Raw genomic sequence first — 22,404 nt, forward strand, 5'->3', positions numbered from 1 at the left:
GTTTTTAGAATTTTAAGTCACCTTAAGCAAAGCTAAATGTCAATTTTAAGATTACAAAACCTCCTCTCAATTCCAGTGCCAGAAGTCAGAAAAACTGTGTTGCCAGCACAACTCATCCCTCATTTCTTCAGATCAGAACCGTAAATTTCTAACTTTACTGTTAAGTACAGCTTTGGCTGCTTTTTTTAGCAATGATAAACAGCTGATCCATTTGTCTCAGTCAATAATAGTAAAAAAAAAATAATCATAAACACAGCCTAGCGATGTTGAACTCCCATTTTCTTTATTTCTTAAAGGAGAGAATTACTGCAGACAAATGACACATTCTCTCTCAAATACCTTAACCTGCAGTTAAGTGCTACTACTTTTCCTGGCTGGCATTTTAGACCAGTCAGAGAATCCAAGCAAAAGAGCCATCAGAAAATAATGTAGGGTTGGTGCTGGGTTGCTGGGGTTTTTTTCTGTGCCATTTGTACGTGATTTATATTGATGATGATCAGGCTAAAGCAAGAAACAAGGCAGATTGACTCAAACACCACAATGGTTGCAGCACTGGCATTTATGAAAATTATTTTTCTTACCTTTGAACTTAGCAAATTCACTCCAGGCTCCACATCACAAAAAATGAATGAGAAAAGATGGAAGACTGATGCCAACTACGCATGGATCATTTCCAGATTCCAGCCTCCATTTAACATCGCTTTGCCTTTGATCCTCAGGTAAGTTCAAAAGTACATGTTTACATCAAGGTCATTACAGCTGACTCAATAATTCGGCAAGACAAAATGTTTGAAAGAAAGTAAGTGGTTACAGTAACTATTGAGGGTTTTGTTATCAGTTTGTGTCATGCCATAAAGCAGAAAATGATCTTAAATATTGAAGGAAAAGGCACTCATGAGAGATAAACCATAAGCAGCCAAAAGCACTGAGACTCTGGATAACAGTTTACAGCAGCAAATACTCCTGAACTGTTTAACTTTACATGGTTTCAGAGCAGGAGAAAGTCTAACTCTGCAGCAGGCAGACTTTAACCCTAGAAAAAACTGTTCAAAACCATGAGGCTCTTTCATCATCCCTCACTTGATTTCACCCCTCACCCTCCTTAGCTCTTTTCTGTGTGAATTATGAAAAGTTTGAGTGTTGCGTTTTCCACTCCCCTTCACTTGAACTTTGCAGGCTCCCTCACGGGCATAGATCTTCCAGTTTTGCTTAAAAATGTGTTACAAGGTTAAAAGGACCAATGGCCCGCAATAGCTTCCTTTCCTCGGGGATATTATACTCCATGAGCTAGAATAGACACATGTAAGTTGTCCCCCACTCCCGCTGAGGTTTGAGTGACCTGCACTTGAAGGCAGCATTAAGTCCTAACAAGGACTAGTCTGTTTGGTGACAGAGCTTCTCAGTAACCCCTGCAGGAGAGCAATGACGGGGATAGCACCAGCAAGAGCAATTAAGCATACATTGCACAGGAGGAGGGAAACAGGCCAACCCACTCTCTGCATATCCACTGTGGGGCTGCAGGGTGTTGATAACTTGATATACCACAGCCATAACCTGAGGCATACAGAGCTCAGATTGCCATAGTTCCATCATCCCTGCAGCTCAGACTCCAAGATCCAGGCAGGAAGGACCTTAGGGCCATCTTCTCTGCTTAACATCAGCTGCAAAGTCCCCAGGCAAGAGCAAAGAGATGTGTGATGGTAGGGATCCTTTTGCCAGGTAACTTCAAACACAGAAACATCGCAAGTAGTAATGAAGGTCTGCATTTACACAGTTTCAAAGTACTTCACAGCCTTGAAGGCTAAAGAGATGGCCTCTCATCTGTAACAGTGGTCACCTTATGGGACACTTGCTTCTGCAACTATGTGGGGAGAATGACTCTTCTTGCATCACGCTGGCAATCTGTGTGTGGCATGACCTGTGCACATCTGCTTCTCTACTGTGGGAAGAATAGAATACAAACCCCCTCTGTTTCAATTCTGATCAGATTTCCAAAAGCTGGGGAAAAGGAAAAGAGAGCACAGGTTTAAGAGCTAGCAGAACAATTCAGTGATTCATCAGAAACTACACACGTGCTATAAGAAAGGAGTTTTCTTCAGTTAAAATGACAGTTTTGCCAAAACTCAGCTATGTGCTGTTTTGCCAAAACCTCCTCCAGTCCCAGGTTTAAACCAGGCTTATCAACCCACCATGGAGCAGTCTAACCTTCTTCCCCATTTCTCATGCTTCAAAGCATACCCCTTCCATAGTCCCCATCTCTTCACTGGTTTTAACATTTCCCTAAAGCCAGAGTTACCCTCATGCTCCATACCTGAAACCAGTCACAAATGTCTCCTCAGTACGACGGATGACTTGGCTCCCACTATGGCTCTGAGCTGAACTTCACTGCCTTGGATGAGATCCCTTCTCCTGCTACAGCCCCAATCAGCCCAGCTTTAACCTCTAGAGATCCTCCATGCAGACATCCTCCCTCCTTCACCATGTAACTGTTACTGAGAAAAATGGCATAATTCATGGTGAAATTACCTTTCTGGCTTTGGAGCTTTCTAGGATTAATAAAAAGACTCATTGACTTCATCAAGTTCCTAATGAATTGCTGTTTTGTATATCACAGTACTTAAACACAACAGAGCACCAGCAACTATCAAAACCCCTTTATAGCAACTCTTGAAAAGCAGCTGAGAAAGTTACATTACAGTCTAAACCAACAGGAATATTACCTTAGGTCACACTCACCTCCCATCCCAAGTAGTCACATTTGGTCACCTGATTTAGCATCAACTCCCCCATGCTTATACTTATCCATCTGTTTAATGGACAGGCTCCAACAATACAAATTACCTTCACCTGATTCTATTAAACCCATAGACCTGCACACTCCACTGGACAGGGGTTTATCCCCTAAAGGGACTCCGCAAATCAGATTCCTGCAGTTCACCCCTATCTCCACATTTACCCAAAAAACAGTGCTGTGATGAAGAATAGCAACTACCAGCACGTGTGAGATGTGGCAGAAGGAAGGGAAGCAGCTTGCAAAGATTGTGGCCACCCTGGCAGCACCTACTTCTATTAGGTGGAGATTTAAAGTCAGCCAGGTCTTGTGTCATCTTTCATCAGTCTTCTTGGCTTTCCCTCTCTGTGAGTAAATGATGAATCTGACCTTCTTTGTTTGAGTTCTTGCGATGAAGCACTGTTTGCATAAGGCTCTTTTTTATTTATTTTTTTCCTGTGGCTTGTTGACTTTTATAAGACATTCATAAATTTGTTCTGAGTGCCAGCGAGATGCTTAATGGTGCTAAAGGGAAGGTATTAAGGATAGTCGACTCATGTTAGAACAAGCCACTTGAAAGTAGCTATAAATATTTGTCTGGATTTAATTTTGCTAACAAACAGCTTCTTTTCTTGCCTCCATCTCCCCCCCCACCCTGACTACCTCCCTCAAAGAGTTGATTTCATAAACAACAGACGAATTTTCACATTAATATGAAAGTGCATGTCTGGGTTTGGTTTTTTTAATAAAAATTTTCCTATTGGGGACATTTGAGTCCTTGTATTCTGTCTGCATGAAATCGTCTCCCTTTTCAGGAAAACCTTGGCAGCTTAAGACCTCCAGGGTGAGCTCATGTTCTTTTGCGCTCCCTCAAACTCATCTCTGCTCTTTCATTGCTCTGGAAATTAGTTTAGGCTAGACTTAGGGACTACAGTGTCCTAGAATGAAGCCAGTAGCTACACATTACTCCTCAATTTGCTCATAGGCACACTGGAGGTTTTTGGATTCCTGCAGGACTGTAGCCACTGGCCACATAATTTGGAAACTCCACCCTCTGGTCCTATTGCTCTAAGGTCACATTGACACAGACAGACACAGAATATTCTGTTCTTATTATCTTCAGTACCGAAGTCCCCCTCATTGGGAACTATGACTGGTAATTGGGGGCTACCACTCATGTGCGGTCACCCTCCAGGCAGGAGAGGCAGCTTTTTGCACAAAGCTGCTTCCTGGAATCACAGGCATCAATGATGAGGACTTGTCTCTGCCTCTGGACAAAGAGAGCCCTTTCCTTCCCAGAACAGTCTCCACATGCATTTCAGCCCTGAAAGACCCAAAACTGTGCTGGGATGCCGTAGTCTGAAAACCTCCAAATTGCTGCTGCTGGGATAGCTGAGCAGGGAGTTCAGTGTTCAGCCAGCATGAGGGAAGGACAAGGGGGTGCCCAGAGGAGCCAGGTGGAGAGGAAAGAAAGCCCCCATCTTAGAACAGGAATTAGGGGACCAAAAAGAGTGAGAGAGCAGGGTTTAGGACAGTCTTTTTGTTTAACTGTGTGGCACCATTGAGTTGTCAATGCTTTTATATATACATATACACACATATATATATATTTCATTTTCATGGTACTTTCACCAGCTATAGCTCATTACAGCAGTCTAGAAAGTACCAGCAAGGAAATTATGAACACTGTCATCTCAGACCACTCTCGTAACCGTCAGGATGACTTTTACCCCAGGAAAGACTGTCAGCTTTGCTCCAAGCTAGCAAACAGACTAACATTTTCAGCTTAAAGTCACTTCTAAAAATACACAAAACTAACACCTCCCAGAGAACTTCCCCAGACAGCAGGGGAAGCACAGGGGAAAAATAAACTTTCTAATACAGATTTCTAAACTGCTTCTATTGTTTTTTTCTGGATACTTTTGGATTTTCTGGATACGTGCACAGCTACATCCCAGTACCCTCCACTATAACACATCGTTATGTCACAAACCCCATGCCTCTAGCATGGTAATGACAAAGACCTGACAGATGGTCCAGATCAACAGAGATAAGAGTAAACTACCACATAGATAAGGCACCTGCCCAGGGGAAGGATGCAGCTACCTGCCAACATGCACCTCACTGCTTCTGTTGCTCTCCCTCCTCACTTTTTAGTGGGAAATGCATGTACATCACTTAACCAGGTTTTCCAGTACATGCAAATGCTAATTGCCATGGTCTGAAACATTCTGTACCCCACTAGAATTAAATGGCAAAACAGCAGTTCTGATGATATCATGGTGAATGATTTATCTGGTGATATACTACATTCCTGCAGTGTTCTTAAGCAATAAGGCACGCTGGGGAGAACACTTAAATGATTAATTTGCCTCTAGTGCGGTCTACAGTCAAAGGTTAATGACCTTGATCACCCCAGAAGTTCAATTAATGCCTTGAAATGGTCTACCTAGAAGGCCTGACAGCTATTATTAAATGGAACATTAACGTAAGGAACACCATTTCATTCCTTTGCAAGGCTTTGTAAACAAGTACTTTACTTCTCACATCCAAAGCACTCTAGCCACGTTTCTAAGGTAGCAAGCACCTGAAGAACTATTTGCTGAGAGATGGGCCCCAACTGCATTATGGATGCACACTTCCACCACCACCACAAGTCCAGACTGTTTATAGAACAGTGTCTGGGTCAAAAGACTTAGAAGAAGCTGTGGTTTCTGGTGCTATCAGGATACAGGCAACTTGCAGTTATGTACCACCTCCTCTATTTCTTCAGCATCCACTCCCACCTAAATGCCCAAAAACCTGAAAAAAAGCAGAAGTGAAGAACATATCTTTCAGAATCCCACAGGGGAAGGCAGCAGAGTGCTGACACTCCTTGAAGTAACCTGCCAACTTCAGCATTACTAATGACTACAGGGACAGACCTGTCCCATCCACCACAAAGATGTCACATGCACTCTTTGCTCTGCTGCATCCTTCTTGCAGTGTTTTTGAAGGGAAGAAACATACACACTGGCAAGAACCAAGGACTAGTTTGGCACAATTTATTAAAAACAAATTCTCTGTAGAAAGACTATCTTATAAATCCACCTCAGCAACCCATCAATACTTCCAGCTGATGCCAACAACCGTCACATTCTTTCAGACCCTGAGAGGAGAGCAGAAAGAAGCAGCTACCTTATACAGGGGCCAGAAGAAGCCCTCTTAAGACATGGCATTAGTAAGAATGAAGGTAGGAAGAAACCTCCAAAGACAGTGACTTGCACAGGAACCACCCACCCCCTCAGTACCCTTGAAGTCATACACACATGGCTCTGCCTCTAATTGCCCAGTCCTAGCTCCTTCCTCTGCTGCCAGGCCCTTTCTCTACAGGGTATCCATCCATTTTAGTTCATTTAAAGACCTTCTCCTACAACACCTTCTTGGCCAGGACCAAGCCAGCTGTGATGCCACAAGACAGGAGTATGCTACAAGACAGCCAGCCCGGGTTTGCTTTCCTGAGGCTGCCCAACCCCGCTATAAAACTCCCTGCTAAGACAAACTGGATTAAGCTCAGATCAGGTTATTTGAGACCTGGGCTGCAGGGACTTTTCACTGTAGCCTTTCTTCAGTAAAAAGAACTCCACAGTCTCAGCATTACAACAAGAGAAGTGAGAAAGGATAAAGACTGAAGCCATGAAGAGAGAACTGAACTCCTAGGGAGAGAAGAACAATGAGAGATAAGATGCAAGGTAAATAAAAAGGCACGAAGGCTTACTTGTAACTTCAGAGAAAGTGGAGGGCAAGGGGTCAAACTTTACAGTAATTAACCTTGCAGACTTTCAGTGTTTGCTGATGCAACCGCCTAAATGACTACAGCATGGGCAGTCAGGTCTGGCCCATCTTCATCTTGAGAACTAAGGATGAAGAAGGTGACAAAGAAGTGACAGCTCCACCGTCAGATCCCAGGCAGTTTGCTGTGCTACAGGTCTGACCTGAAAATGGGAGTTTGCTCTGGAAACTCCCGACAGTGTCATTTTAACTCTGTAAGAAGCAGCATTGTGAAAGCGTGTACCTGCTCCTTGATCCACCAAAGCATAGACATACAAGCTAGCCTTTAAATACAGAAGCCTCTGTTAAGCAAGCACAACTGTTCACAATATGAATTTATTAAGCATTTACTTACACACTTCCCTGGATCAAGAAACGTATTGTCATGGGTGTCCTCTAGCTGCACAATTAATTGAAGCAGTACCTGATTCTGTCAATACTATTGACAGAATGATAAAAATCACACAGTGAGTAACAGAAATGTAAGACTCATACATAAAATGAAATGAGTATCCACATCTTATTTTTTTATATAGCTCACACACAGAAAAATGAGTAGTTTCTATCACTATCCTCAATGGCTAATAGAAAAATAGCAAGCCTGGTTTGGGTGTTCTGGCAAGTAGAAATATAGCATCATTGCCATTTAATGCATTTGTTTGTTGGCTTAGAAAGAGACTTCAAAATCTTGGTGTATTTACACTGAAAAAGCATCATAGCAAAAGGTGCTTTATTCAAACACTGAGCAGCTAGCTTTATTCTGATAAAGACAACCAATTTCCATATCACAAGTCTGTCTTCCTTGCTGCATTCCTGGAGAGCAGGCTATCCCCAAAAACACTGGGAGATCCATTGAGGTCTTCTGCATACAGCCTACAGAGAGATGATTTTTCTTCATTGTTGGTGCATTGCAATCATATATAGCTATAGTTACTGCAAAACAAGATAACTGTTATACAGTTACCAGGAAGACCTGCTGCCGCTGAACACCCCCATGAACAAAACTGTGGGGACGCCTCTTTTTCAAGCTTCTGTCTTGAAGTTTTGCACACCTTTTTCCTCCCACTACAGGATTTAAATACAAATTCTGCAGGATGTGGGGAAGGCAAGGCCAGCTCTGCCCAGTCCCTAGCACACAACTTATTAATAATCACAGCAGAGGAAGAACATAGCTGCATTCCCATTCTCTCAGTATAATAGATCAGAGATTGAGAACTCCTGCCTCCTGAAAGGTCTCTTTTGCTTCACAGTCCAGTTCATATTTGTTTAAGCCTGAGGCAAGCAAACAAGACACAAGCTCCCAGGAATCCATAACCACCCTGATGCTTCTGGGTTGCAAATCATCTCCATTGCCATCTGTTTTCAGTCACTCCAAAATGAGTTCTGAAGAGTCAATTGTTTTCTTCTAGGAAAAATAAACATGCAAGCTGCTATTCTCCTGATTTCCAGCAATTTTCTGCTGTGGGTAAATGTAGCTTCAGATTTTAGAACCAAGTCTCATTCTCATCCAAAGAATTTTGCAATATAATTACCTCATTTTTACTGACTTGGATAACTGCTTTGGATAAAAAAGAAGAAAGGGTGTAAAGTCTGCAAGACTAATTCCTCCTCCTGACCCTTTGTTATAAAACCTTGGAACAATTGATAGTGATTAATCTCAGTTGATATTTCTTTGGTTCCCTATTTGTTGATTTAAAAGCATTTTATGACTGATTGTTTTCAGTTGCTTGGAGAGCTGTCAGATCTGTACTGTGGTTTGATTTGGTTTCCAGGGAGGAAAATTATTATTTTTCTTATTTTTACAGCTCTAACACATAGTAGCTGATGGAGGTGGCCCTTCAAAAACCATACTGTGAAGCCAAAGCTACCTCCAGACTGAGAGAAGATTGCCTAGAGATTCTGCAGGCAGAAGCAAGATATGGAAGGCAATAAGACAGGACTTTTTTTTTTGGTCAGGGGGTTGTGTTTTGTTGCCTGGGGGGGTTTATTTTATTACTAGTTTTTAACATGCCCAGTTTATACATTGAGGACACACAGTCTCAAATACAGTAGCTAAATCCATCCCTAGGTGTAACATCAGGAATGTGGCTTTCCAGGAATGATGTCAGCCTTTGGAAGGAACAGTACTGTCAGAGCCGGTTGGGGGGCTGAATTTTCTGCTTGTTTAGGGCTGGAGTGCTCCAGCCCAAGCAGTGCCCCAGTCTATGAGTGCTTGGGAAAGGCTGTGCTCAGTTGAAGGGGTGTGAAACAGGGTTCAAGACTCCAGACCACAAGACAAGGACAAAATGAAACATAAAGCCCTTCTTCCTTGAGTTCTGCTAGCTCTTTTAACACTGAACTGCTCAATATCAATCGGCTTCACCTTCCATCTTCAACCTCCTGACTGTCTCTAACACTGACCTACACCCTTTGACTCTGAACCTTCCTTACCCTCAATTTTAGCCTGTTATAATCTCTGCATCCTCCTTTTCATCTGCATCTCACAGCTGTGTCCACCCTGTCTTTCCTGACTCCTCACTTTTCTCACGGTCCATCTACAGACATGACCAACACCACGTGTATGTCATCCCTGGCTCACCCTCATGTCTCCTTCCAATTCCAACTAGAACCTCACCAGCCACTATCTCAAACAAGTTCTGAAGAAAGAGCAATCATCTGTCAGAGTTCCTCCTCCAAATTATGCAGAATAAAATTTCATTAAAACAGAAGTCTTTGATATTAGACAGTGCTTTGATTGCTTCCACATATAGTACACCCAAGTTTTCCTTGTTTTCAGAAAGTATATGAAAATCAGGTTTTATCCTGGAACTTCAGGGCTCTGCATGATCACAACTGTTTTTCTCTATAGCCTGCTGTGCTCATTTATACACAGTGTCAGTGCTAACAACTTGACCTAAAGCAGAACTTACATGTGAGCTCATGTGTATGGAGAGAACAACTGGCTGCTATTGACCACAGTTTGTTAAAATTTAAGCACTTTTGCAAAAAAAAAAAAAAAGAATGCTCTTACAGCCATGGTGTCTTACTGGACAGATTATGTGATCTGCTTAACACATGTTCATGTTCATCCCTGTCCAGTTAATAAACACTAGGAGGAGACTCCTTTAGGCCAAGCACTATATGGTAGTGGCTGAGGGACATAGTCAAAGCCCAGGGGCCACATTTGCTTCCTCCTCCTTCTTTGTAATCTGTTGTTTCCACTGCCCAAAGTTAGCAACATGTAAAACCAGTGCTCAGAAATGCAGTAAAATGAGTGATAGGAGTCATTACTTTGCATGCCCCCACTGCCTCCAAAGGAAGGTGTCTCCAGTTCTCTCCACCACTCTCTCCTTCCACTGCTCACATTACTTCTTAGTCTGCTGTCACTGCCCTTCCTAGTTGGCTGCATTACTACCAGTTCTTTTTAAAAAGAACAAGAAAAATCCAACCAAACACTAAAAACCAACCAAACCAAAAACCCACACAACTCTTTCAGTTGCCAGATCATTATTCACCATTTCAGCCTTTCTGAAGCATCTTAAATAATTTAGATGATGCTTCTCTGGCTCTCTTCTTGAGCCTACAGCCCTGCTACTCTTTTCAAGCCTCACACATTTTCTTGGATTTTTACTTTTCCTCTTCTAGTCCCCTCCTCCACAACACATTGCAAGAAGTGGAAGCAAGTCCCATATTATGCCCCAAGAGACCATTTATAACAATGGACTTGAACTTGGTTTTACTAAATCACTCATACCAACATCTTTGCTTCTTTGCTTTCTAACCCGTGGCCATAAATTGTTATGAAAACAGTACAGCAGTTGTATCTTCACATTTATGTCCTCATCAGCTTCTCTAATATACTGCAAATACAGCCTATCAAATACACCAGGCCACATTGAACCATGACTAACACAGGTATAGCACTACAGACTGTGGGTGAAATTTTCCCCACCTTTTCTCACATACAGATCTTTGAACACAATTGAAAGATCTGGAAATTCATTTCCCCTTCATCTCTGGTCATCATCTTAGGATACCATCTTCTGCAGACATGTTTATCACTGCTTCAGCAGTACTGTCTGCTTGCAAGCCTATTGGATGAAGGATGGATTGGAACCATCCTAGAAAAAAAAAAAATCACTTTTGTGTTCACATCTCTTCTGCTTCTCACCATTCTGGTCTCATTCCTGTCATCCGATTCCTCTTTAGCCACACTGCCAGCTCCCATACGTGTTCACATCACACGTTTAAGAAGGTGACAAAGAATGTCAAATGTTTTTATAATCCAACTAAACCTCATGTGCTGTTTCAACCACCAGCTTAGTTCACTGTTCTCCTTTTAAACAAACACAAACAATTCCAGAAGATCTAGCAACAACAGAAACAGGCAGGCAGCAGTGCAGTACATGCTGAAACTCAGCATGGTCCCCCATTAGGAGGAAAATTTCAAGTGCTTTAATCATGACAAACGGCACCACAATGAGTCAGTGGATATGACGGGTCAACCTCTTGGCTGGTGCAGCGCCAACAGCTTCCACAGGGGTTCATCAGGCATGAATTGGCCCCATATGTGAAAACCCGCTATAATTTGTCCAGTTTCTCCCATCCCTGTGGAGCAAAGTCTCCATATGCGAGATCCCACAGAGCTGTCAGCCAATGTCACATTTCAATAACAGCAAAAACAACCAGGGCTGCATAAACCAACAAAGCAATCCCATTGCTCATAAACTGGCAAGTGACCTAGGTTGGCAATGTTTTTGTTGATCACAACCCTTTCTATGGAACAAAACATAGGAACTATCACGCCAGAACAGGCTCAGTGATCCATCTTCTCTTTGCAGAGGCCAACACTGATGCTTTAACAGGAGATTAAAAATGGATATATGAAGCCTGCAAAGCACCTGGGTCAGTTGTGCAATATTTTGCCTTTGACCCAAGGCAGGACTCTGGTGCTCTTATATCAACTGTGCAACATTATACCGTGTTATCCCAGATATGAAAGACTGACATATTTCTTCATGACGGCACCTGACAAAGTCAGAGGATTGTCCTTTCTTCTTTTCTCTTCCTTTTTATTTCAGCTTGATTAATGTAACTGCACATCCTCTTCTTAAGATCAAAGCTCTGACTTATCAATAAACTGGACTTCACAAATTAATTCAACTTTGTGTCAAAAAAGCAACATTGTGATTATTTCTCATGTTAACGTCTGTTCTAACAGAGGAAGAAGCAGGCCCATAGCATTCTCTCTTGAACCTTTCCCTGGTGCAGAGCTCTAATCCCTTTCCTTGCTTTATTAGACATCAAATTAATGTTGGTCAATTCAATCACTTTTTAGATTCTCTCCTCCCAGACTTTGTACACTTTTGTTCTTTTCTACCTTTATTCCACCTTCTCAGGCAAGCTTTATAGCTCAGCTACAAAAATATTTAGCTCTACCTCTACCCTAAACCAAGACTGCATTCTCTGCTCCTACAAACAAACCAATAGAATAGGTGAAAAATACAAATATTAAATTAAAAAATGAGACAATATGTTTTAGCCTGTTACATCTGAACTAAAGTTCAGGGAAGTTGGTTCCAATGGCACTGACAGCTATACAATGAATCATATTCTCTCTAAACCACTGATATTTAAAGTACAAGCTGTGTTCCATTGCTAAAGTGGAGATTATGATCAGGGTACTGTTTTATTTGCCCGTCTTGTTTGGTCACAGAATGATTGATTTTGCAAATATTAAATCAAAAGAAAATACAATCTGTTCTATTATGTCTTCTATTTTTCCCATCTCTGAAACAAGCACTTTTTAAACACTCTGCCAGTGAGCCTCACAGAGCATACCACATGAGGAACTTATAAATCAATTAGAAAAAGAGCATAGACACTTTTGTTTCAAGCTACTAAAACCAAAAGCATTTGGCTCACTCAATTTATATATTATTAATACTTATAGCATCTTCTGACTATAGAGCATGAATTATAGAGGGGAAACACTTGCATCCGTCCCCAAGCTAAATATTTTCTGACGTACCGACTGCCAATTCTGGCAGCCCCGCCACCCTGGTTAGGTGATAAATTAAAGCTCGCACTCCCATTGTGCCCCTTGCCAAGCCAGGCAGAGTTCAGCCAGCCAAAGCCTCGCTTGTCCAAACTGCACCCACCCTCTAGTGGGATGAGGAAAAAGTGCTGCTCCGGGCTGCAGCTCTCTCCTGTGTGTGCTTTATCCTGCAGCACAGGACGGTTTGCCGTAACACTGAAAGAACATTCGCATAGGATAAGCATGCTAAGATTTTTCTTTCTCTGCTTCTTTCTAACCACCCCCCCCTTTCTGCTGGATACACATTAATAAGGCACTTTACCTTTAAAAGATGATTCAAGTCCTGATGAGTTTTACCAAGAAACTTTATGGGCACTTTTCTTTCTAGCTTTGCCTGGCACTCTTCAGAGTCAGTGCCATTTTAACTGCAGTTTCATAGGCGACTAAGCAGTGATTAATCCAGTGAATTAGTGGCTGTAATTATCATACCTTTCTTTTGTTATAAAGAGAAAACAAACACACCAAAAAGCAAAAATTCTTAAAAAAAAAAACTCATTTTCCTCTATGTTTTAAATACAATTGACTGTAAAAGGTAGAAAAATGGAATATTGTTGCTAAACAGTGAGCACTGCAGCTGTGGCACAACCTGTGAAAAAGCAGCAGAGCTGTAAGGAGGTTTTAAACCCTGACCTGGGTCAGCTGTACAAAATAGAACAAGTGAGCAATCCTCAGGGCAAATCTCTCTAGAAAGCAGTTGCAGCAACTGAAGGTCAAATCCTCCGAGGGAGGAGACAGAGCAAGTTCTCTGCAAAGGACAGAGAAGCAGGACCAAGGATGAGAGCAGGACAGCACCCCAGCTAGAGATACAGCCCCCCAGTACCTGGAAGGAGCTGCGCAACTCCCATGGTCACAACCAGGATCAGCCACAATGCAGCGCACCAAACGAGCTCAAAGTAAGGCATAAGGCCAAGAACAGCAGCCCCATAATATCAAGGGCTAAGCCTAAATACAGATCAGAAGCAGCAGGCACAGAACACGAGTGATAACCCAGGTGAAACTACCCAGGGCAATCAGAGTCTGCAAGCTCTGACTGAGCTCTGGCAAACCTCTTCATAAACCCAACTAACGATCCCCAGTGAATTCAGGTGAGTCAAGCTAGGTTCAAAAGAAATAAGTAAAGACTTGCAGCAAAGACACAAAGTGAAAAAACTGCTAAGAAATATATTCTGTTCTTAAATATAAAGATATAACTTGCAAATAAATTTGCTTCCTTTAGCAGTAAACCTTGATGAAAGCTAGAGATGAAGAACTGACTCTACAAACAGTGATACCTTTTACCAGCCTATTTTGTCCACTACAGGTATGACAGCAAGGCAAAGGACAAAAATAAAGCAGCCAAGGCCATTAAAAGCAAGAAGGGGCCTGAAACAACTGAACAGGACTGAAGACAGTATGATCCCTTCCTCTACATGATGCAATCAGCAGCCTGCTAGACAGACTCAGGTCTAGAATGGAAACAGCATGAAGTGAAAGGCGGGAGGAGAGGGTGTGTGGAATAAAAATAAAGCTATCTTTCATAGATCACATGGTCCCACCAGGAACTATGGAAACCTCTGACTTGTCTGGCTCTCTGTCTTTCCCTCCCTATGGGTCTTCTGCAGAAAGCATAGCTTGTGTGCCCAGGAGGTGATGAAATCCCTAATGTTGTATGGCACATGGGGAATTTGGGAGATTGCAAAACAGGATGTTTCTTGGAGGAAATACAGTCTCAGCAAGCAAAAGGTTCAAGTACGGTACATCTCACAATGATGTAAGAGCTTGATTATGCATCTCACTTAAAGCCCAGCTTAGGGTTTTAGTTCTAGTAGAACTAATAGGCAACACCTGCTGCGATGAAAACAATTTCCGTCCCTGAACTCCAGCAGAAGTGTTTATCTTTTGAGTTAGAAATGTTTCTCTAATGTCTGAACAAGACTCCAGGGACAAGAACATATGCCCAGAACTGACGTTTCTGCGCATTAGATAGCTTATAAAAATGAGAATTAGAAAAACCTGGTATCATCAGATGTCTCATCCAATAAAGTCATTAAATGGAAAATACAGAAAGGTTCCTCTAACGTTTCCTCTCTCTGCCACTGTAGTCCTAGTTTCTCTTTGTAGAGCAGAAACAGAGGCTACTGAAAAGCTTGCTGGGGTAAATCCTGAGTAAAAATTCAGGGCTTTTCCAGACCTGTCCCTGGCAAAATTACCATTGACTTTAATGGAAACCTTACCCTCAGCACTTGGCCTCTTGGGTTTAGTTACTAATTTTACTATTAAAGGTTAAACAGAGCTGTTGACAGTACAAACGATTTTCTTACGTAAGCAGTGAGGGTGTCAGATATACAAGATAAAACAATACTGCCAAGTGAAGGCAATACAGGTTATGGGTGAATGTCCTTTCACAGAACATACTGCATCAAATCCCAAGTTTCACCCTCTTCCTCAAGCAAATCTCCCATTTAAGTCAATGTGACCAAGAAGCAGAGTTAACCCTAAGAAAGGACCTTGGGGTTCAGCCATGCTTGCTAAAAGGACTTTAGGAGACTGTAGCTGTTGAAAACACAAAGGCTCTACCTTTACAGAACCAAACCTGTGGGCAGAGAAAGTTCATCAAAAAAAAACATATGCTTTCCTTTACACTGAGAAAGGAAAAGGCACAGATGTCAGGCTTGATCAACAAAACTGAAGGGTGAAGTATTGCTTCATTTTGAACTTAGGGGGACTATCCTAATAATGCTCTAGAATGATAAGACAGACCTGCCCTGCAGATGTAACTGTTGTACAGATGCATTATTTAATAGCCATTAAACACTACAACTGCAAATTAAGCACTTCAGTCATGCAGTTGCACACGCACAATTCTTAACAATAAACCCCTTGATGATAGGAATGTCAGGGAGGGCATGTAGGGCTTTCCTCACATACTTTCTGCTATGATATTCTTTATCTAAGGCTTGGACACAAACCAGAGACTTGTTTTTAATCCTTGACCAAAAATAATGAAATGATGCGATCCTTAAAAATAATAACCATCCAGTCAAGGGCAAACTGTCTTCAGCTCAGTCTAACAACACTTCATTAGTCTGGTGATTAAGCAGCAACTCAAAAGTTAACTGCCTGGAATATCTGTTGTTGTTATGCTGCAATCGTGCTGTCAGAGCCATAGGATAGTTCTGTCTTTAATAACAATGCAACAGACACTGAGGGAAATTCCTGTGGTTGTCTGTCCTATTCAGATACAGTTATCATCCAATAGATCATCAGCTGTACAATAGGCAATGGTGTCGTAAAGTTTTTGACACAGTTAACACATTAACACATTAGACAAATGTCGGATTTGAGCCAATTCTCATCAAAGCCAATGGAAAACTCCAACAGAGTTGTACTGGGCACAGGGATGGTGTCACACGTATTGTCAATCTCATAGGAAACAAGACAATCACAGCAGCTTTCTTCTGACATCAGCGTCTGCCTCTACTTGAGGCTTTGGCAGAGCCTCATGGAGGACTGGCTCTCTTTCTCCTGCTTCTTTTAAACAGCCTGAGAATCACCGAGGTTTGGTTTTTTGGCACAGGGCACTCAAAAGGACATCGTCAAGGTTTACAGAACTGAAATCTAAATCATTTTTCTCTCTCCTTCTCAAATTTCATGTACTTTTTAAGTGTGATTTGGTGTTTACCCAATGCTTTCTTAAAGCAAGAAACCCTTGCTTTACAATCAACCTCACTACCATAAATCACATGCCAGCTCTGACCATGTACTATTGGAGTGTGGTCATATCAGCAAACATGCCAGCATACCTAACCACGGAATGTCTTTTCTGAGCAAATGTTTGGTAGAACTCACATCCTTTGCTGAGTAAGAGTTCATTGGGATTGATCTGCTCAGGAAAGGAACATAGCGGATGAAAACATACTGTTCCTTTACAGTCACAATACTAACACAGCAATAAACACCATCTCAACTGATAAACCAAGCTTAAAACAACAAAATCCTTGTGCAAATCATGCACAGAAATACCAGAACTCCCAGTTTAAAATAAAAAGCTTAAAAATAATGAAAGAGAGAGAAGGACTATAACAATCATTATGGCTCTGCTTCCTGCTGGGTTGAAGATCCAAGTGAATGAGAGGGCAGGAGAACCTGATCCTGGAAATATGCTCACAGAGACACAAGAGTCTGAATCCAAGGCAATTGTCCCCTTTTGTAAAGACAGGGCTTCAACAGCAGAATAAAATCTGTGGTTTTTCCTATTAATATGGAAAGACATTAGCCCAAGGCTGAAGAGGCAGAGACAGAACAGGCAACAGGTGTCAGTGAGGTCTAAATGAAGCCTCTCTCCCCCTTCTTCTCTATTCTTCCCCACCCCTAACACTACCCAAATTTGCTGCTATCCTCGATTTCATGCTTTAGCAGATCTGCAGCAGCCAGCCTCAGCTGCAGGGACAAGGCTGCTGCATGAGCAGCCCAGCAGGGAGCTTGTTGCTCTCCATCTCTCCACCCAAGAGCTTGCAGAGACAGGAGCTGTGCAGGTGGAGCAGCAGTTCAGCAGCTCAGTTTGTGCTCCCTGTTGCTGTGTGTTCCTGTAGATGCTGCACCAGAGTCAGCCCCGCAGCCAGGGAGGCTGTGGCACATCCTCTTCTGCACTGGCCAGTCTTCAGGGGAACATCCAAACAGTGGGTATAGTAAGCAGGAACATGATGCCTTTCTCCAACATACTTTCCTCAGCAGATGTTTGCTGTCTTGTATTTTTTTCTGACAGAGATCTTAGTTTTTGGCCTAATCTAGTGCTTCAACAGCACTTGATTAAGTTGCCCTGAGAACACAACCTGTCCAAGCACTAACTAAAGGAGGCTTCCAGTCTCCTATCTCAGAGCCTTCAAAGGAAAATGCTTGAAAAACATGATAAGCAGGTAAATGACTACTTAGTTGGTGACAAGCCATCAGGATCAGCCGCATAACACCAGCATTCATTACCAAACTTTGCCCAACATAATACTCTTAACTCCAAAATTTGTCGCCACAAAAATAATCCCTTTTAATAAGGTGGAAATGTGTTCTGAGGGACTTCTTTTTATTTCACTGCAAAGAACACAACGTATCTTTTTTTTAGCTGAAATTCACAGAAGGCAGCCTGGTTTACATGGGATAATGGGCAATGAACATTCACTGCAGTGTGCCTGCAAAGGGAAAGAAACTTCTCAGAAAGGACCAAGTTCAAGATTTCAGCCTGCACTTTAAGCAGGGGCTAAGAGTAAAGTTCTGCCTGCTGGAGTTGTGAAATCTCTGTAACCAAGTTTATAGGCAAGTATTAGCACAGCTGGCAAAGGCTTTCAGCTAGGAAAAAATTATTCTAGTGGTGAAGACATTCAGTAGGGTGCAGATGATGCACAAAAGCACATCAGATGGGGGGCTGTGTGACTGGAGGGCTGCTGAGAAGCCGCTGCAGCATTTGTGAAGGATTTTAGGTGGTTATACCAAAATGCTTTAGCAATTGCTCTTACAAAACTATTTCTTTTTCTCTGTTTGCTGCATTGACTCTGGTTTTGCAGACAGACAGCTACAATGAAAACCTTTTGAAATGCCAGAGAGAGGGAGGAGGTGGACCTGGCACATAATGTGAAATGAGGAGACTGGGTTGGTAGGTCCTGATGGAGCACTTCAGCCCAGTGATGGATTTGGGAAGCAGCTTTTCTGAGCTGAATGCAAAAGTCATAATGGGAAAAGATGCCTGTTCTTACAAGGGATCCATTTAAAAAGCTTTTTTGAAAATCAGGTCATAAACAACTGAAAGAAAGAACTTCAAAATCTATATTGGTGAAGAAAAAGAAGGTAAGGAATGAACCTAACTTGGACAGATTTCCCCAGGGAAGCAGAAATAGGGGTCTTGTTAAAGCACCAGCTGTTAAATCCCATCTGTATGTAATTTCCATTCCTATCATCTGTGTAGAATAAAGCCCTTCCAAAAAGGATCGTTAGTGAACTGGCTAAAAATTGGAAGAGGCCCAAGGGCAAGCTTGTGGTAGGTGTCCCACAGCTCGGAGGAGACCGTCTGTTTCCCACGTGGGTTTGAGGCCGGATGGCATTTCTAGGCAGTGTAGAGGCAAAGGTCGCCAGTGACAGGATTGCCCAAGTATAGGGAAACCACATCAGGGAAAACTAGAAGTTGCTGAAGCAGCAAAGTCACCATCAGAAACTCTTCCCAAGGCTCAGGCAAAATGTTGGTCACTGGGCTGCCAGTGGAGGTATGACACTGGCATCCTGAAAGCCTTGCTGCTGATCAGAAATGACTCTGACCCATAGAAAGCATGCATGGCTGAAGTACCTGGGAAGTGCCAGAAGTAAATAAATTGGAATCATCAGCTACCTCAGGAGAAATCCAGCTTAGTGAAGTTCATGTCTGTATAAGGGTGGACTTTTAATAAAATGATCATTATCTCTAGTGCTGTGGGTTTTGAGCGACCTTCATCTACCTTGTTTTACGACTGTGAAGAGCAGCTAATTAACTGAGATTAAGATGCTGTTTTGGACTGAGTTCATCTGTCTGTTAACTGTGCTAATACGTTTGCTCCTGGACATTTTTCAGACATGTCTACTGGATGGGAATAAGAACAAGTGCTGACTCTGGAGATAGCTCGTGGTTTCCCCACTGTTCCTCCAGGGTGACATGATGAGCTACTCCCCGTGTGCACTCCGAGCAAAACTGTGGTGAAGCCTGTTCATGAAACTCTGTTCATGAGAAAGGATTGTCCATGTGCTTGTGCCACTTTTTTATTGTGTGCAGTTCTGGTGTCCTCAGCATAAAAAGGACATGGAACTGCTGGAACAAGCCCAGAGGAGGCCACAAGGATGATCAGGGTACTGGAGCATCTGCCATATGAAGATAGCCTGAGAAAGTTGGGGCTGTTCAGCCTGGAGAAGAGAAGGCTGAATGGAGACCTCATAGCAGCCTTCCAGTATCTGAAGGGGGCCTATAAGGATGCTGGGGAGGGATTCTTCATTAGGGACTGTAGTGCTAGGACAAGGGGTAATGGGTTAAAACTTAAACAGGGGAAGTTTAGATTGGATATAAGGAAGAAATTCTTTACTGTTAGGGTGGTGAGGCACTGGAATGGGTTGCCCAGGGAGGCTGTGAATGCTCCATCCCTGGCAGTGTTCAAGGCCAGGTTGGATGAAGCCTTGGGTGGCATGGTTTAGTGTGAGGTGTCCCTGCCCATGGCAGTGGGGTAGAACTAGATGATCTTAAGGTCCTTTCCAACCCTAACTGTTCTGTGATTCTATGATTCTGTTTCTACTGCCTGGTGGCAATCAGCTGCTGGACCAGTTCATGCTAGACCAAAGACCATATTCTGCCAGCTGATGTTGGTCCAAAGACCATATTCTGCAGGAGAACAAGTAGCAGGTACGTCTGGTGGAAAGTCACGTCATAGGGACAGAGTTCAGTGTACCTGGTGTCACAAGAGAAGAGATTGGCTCTGAAATAGTTCAGTGAGTTAAAGGCTGGCAGACATGACAGCAGAAGGAACAGAAAGGGCATAACAAGAAGAGCAGCTCTCATGACACCTTAGTCCCTTCTCCAGAAACACAGAAGTTAGGACCTAGCCCTCATCCACAATCAGACTATGCTTAAACCAGAGTGAGCTCTCTGGTTTAAGAGCTCTCTGGTAGACAGAAGGCCTATTACCATCACACTGGTCAAATGGGGATAAAAGAGAAACAAAATCACATCCTGGAGCACAGCCAAAGGCAACTATCTAAGTTGCCCTCAGCAGGCTCAATTGGAGCAGTAAGAAATGCCAAGAGATACTTAGGCGTGTGCATTGGCTAGTGAAACTTTCATTTACAAACAAAACTACTGTTATCCCCATGTAGCAGACACCCGTGATAAAACACCAAGTGAAATGTTTGTCGTTTAGGTATGGTGCCATCAGACTAAAACAGTACTCAAACATCAAGGCAAAGCCCTTGTCTATTGAATGTCATTTAAACCCATAAATGTTCAAGAGATGTGTCAGAGAATGACACACAATCTAATCAAAGATTTGAGAAGTGACAACATCTTCATTTATATTACGTTGTTTGTGTCCTTAAAACACAGAGGGAACTTTTGGTAAGAGAGTAATGGACTCCAAATCACTTTAATGAGATAAAGTGTAAGTTTGCATGGACTAGACATCAAAAATACCCTCCTGGTAGGACGTTTAATCATCTGATTATTTCAGGAGACATGTTTTGGCACACTAAAGGGATGGAGCTGTTTGTAAGCTCAATAAATTGTACAGATTTGCTCAAAACTTCACAGAAGAGTCACAGAACTATTATGTCAGCTAATTAATAAAGACTTTTGACTGGAAAAAGGAATACTCAATACATTTGAGACAGTTAAAATTGCCTAAAACCAATCCCTTTTCAGTCACCTGAATTCAAAGGACTCCAAAACCAAGCTGATCTCAAATCACTAATCCATCCCATGTCCTTCAAAATACCTTCAAGATGCTGTTGATCTGCATTTAAACCAGTTGAGATGATTGATAAGCAGTGATTGGGTCACCTGAGGAATCTATAAAGGTTTTGAGAGCAAAATCAGTGTTCCACTAAACTGCAAGATGTTACCTGTGAAGCCCAGGAGTAAGCTTGGAGCTCCCTGGGATGTGCTATTCTCTCTACTCCCCCTGGTTTCTGCAGGGTGGATAACACACACAAACCAGCTGCATTGAGCCTCCCAAGCCTGACTCTCTTTTGTTAGGTCTGTTGATGCACAAAATACAGTTCAGGCTCCCTGGCTCGTTATTGTGTAACACTGTCACAAGACCAGCTTGAATCTATTCTCACTGCTCCTTAGCCAGCTGAGGACATCTGCACTGAATGCTGCTTTCCAGGCACATGGCAAGGAATGTATACACACACAGTATATACAGACATGTATACCCATATACTTCCAAGGGTGCCCTGGACTGTACAGTGTAAGGAGTGCTCTGGTGGGGGTACGCTCTGGTTTCCATACCTAATAAATCTTACCCAGCAGTGAAGGAACCAAACAGCCTAATTTTTTTGCAAATGAAAAATGAAAGATTTTGGCCTGCTTAGTACATCCAGCGTGCCACACACGTTCATTGAAAGAAAGGCTGAGGGAACTCCGTAACCCTCCCAGACAGATGCAGAAAAGAATTTGGAAATACCCCAGTGTGTTCCAGCAGCCTATAATGGGAGACGGGTTGTGGAAGAAGAATTGCTGGTATGATCTCAGGACTCAACCCACTGTAGTCAGACAGTCTGCCCACAATGATGGGCCCAGCCAAGACAATACAAGCTCTATACTCACTGATAGTCTAGACCCAAATACAAACAACATCCCCATGCCTGACCATGCTACTCAAGTCGTCAGATGAACATGGAAAGGTAACATAGATAGCAGGCTACCTGGTCTCCTAGTTTCAACATCAGTGAAATTTCTTTGCTGATTTCAAAAACTCCTAATGGGACCAGTTGAAATGATGGATGTAAACAGCTCCTCCAGCCACAGGCAGTGCTGTATATTCCTATGAGAACTAAGGTCCTGTGTGTATTAACACGGCTGCCTCTATTCAGAAGACTAAAAAGAAGTTCAGTCCTGCTTGTATATGCTGGAATCATTACCTACAGTGTTCCCATAAATCGTATAAATGAGTATTACTATGTCACTAGTCAGGATGGTTGCTGTTATTGAAAAACCTTTGGCAATCTAATCCTAGTCCCATCCAAGCCAAGGTTGGCTTCAGTGCAATTT

The 22,404-nt window shown here is 42.5% G+C and overlaps 2 long non-coding RNA genes across 2 annotated transcripts in view; both read right to left on the minus strand.

Moving 5' to 3' along the window:
- The window catches only part of LOC134158081 (uncharacterized), a 203,428-nt gene that overhangs the window by 174,326 nt on the left and 6,698 nt on the right, over positions 1-22,404 (minus strand). The gene's annotated exons all lie outside the window — the stretch shown is intronic.
- Positions 7,220-13,543, minus strand: LOC134158080 (uncharacterized). The gene is made up of 2 exons (XR_009962579.1): positions 13,477-13,543; positions 7,220-7,453 (listed from the first exon to the last, which is right to left on the minus strand). It is a non-coding gene; the product is annotated as an uncharacterized LOC134158080 (long non-coding RNA).

This window comes from Pezoporus occidentalis, unplaced genomic scaffold, assembly GCF_034315485.1.
Source record: "Pezoporus occidentalis ecotype Australia unplaced genomic scaffold, CSIRO_AGI_Poc_V1 ctg124, whole genome shotgun sequence".
In the NCBI taxonomy this organism is placed as follows: domain Eukaryota; kingdom Metazoa; phylum Chordata; class Aves; order Psittaciformes; family Psittacidae; genus Pezoporus; species Pezoporus occidentalis.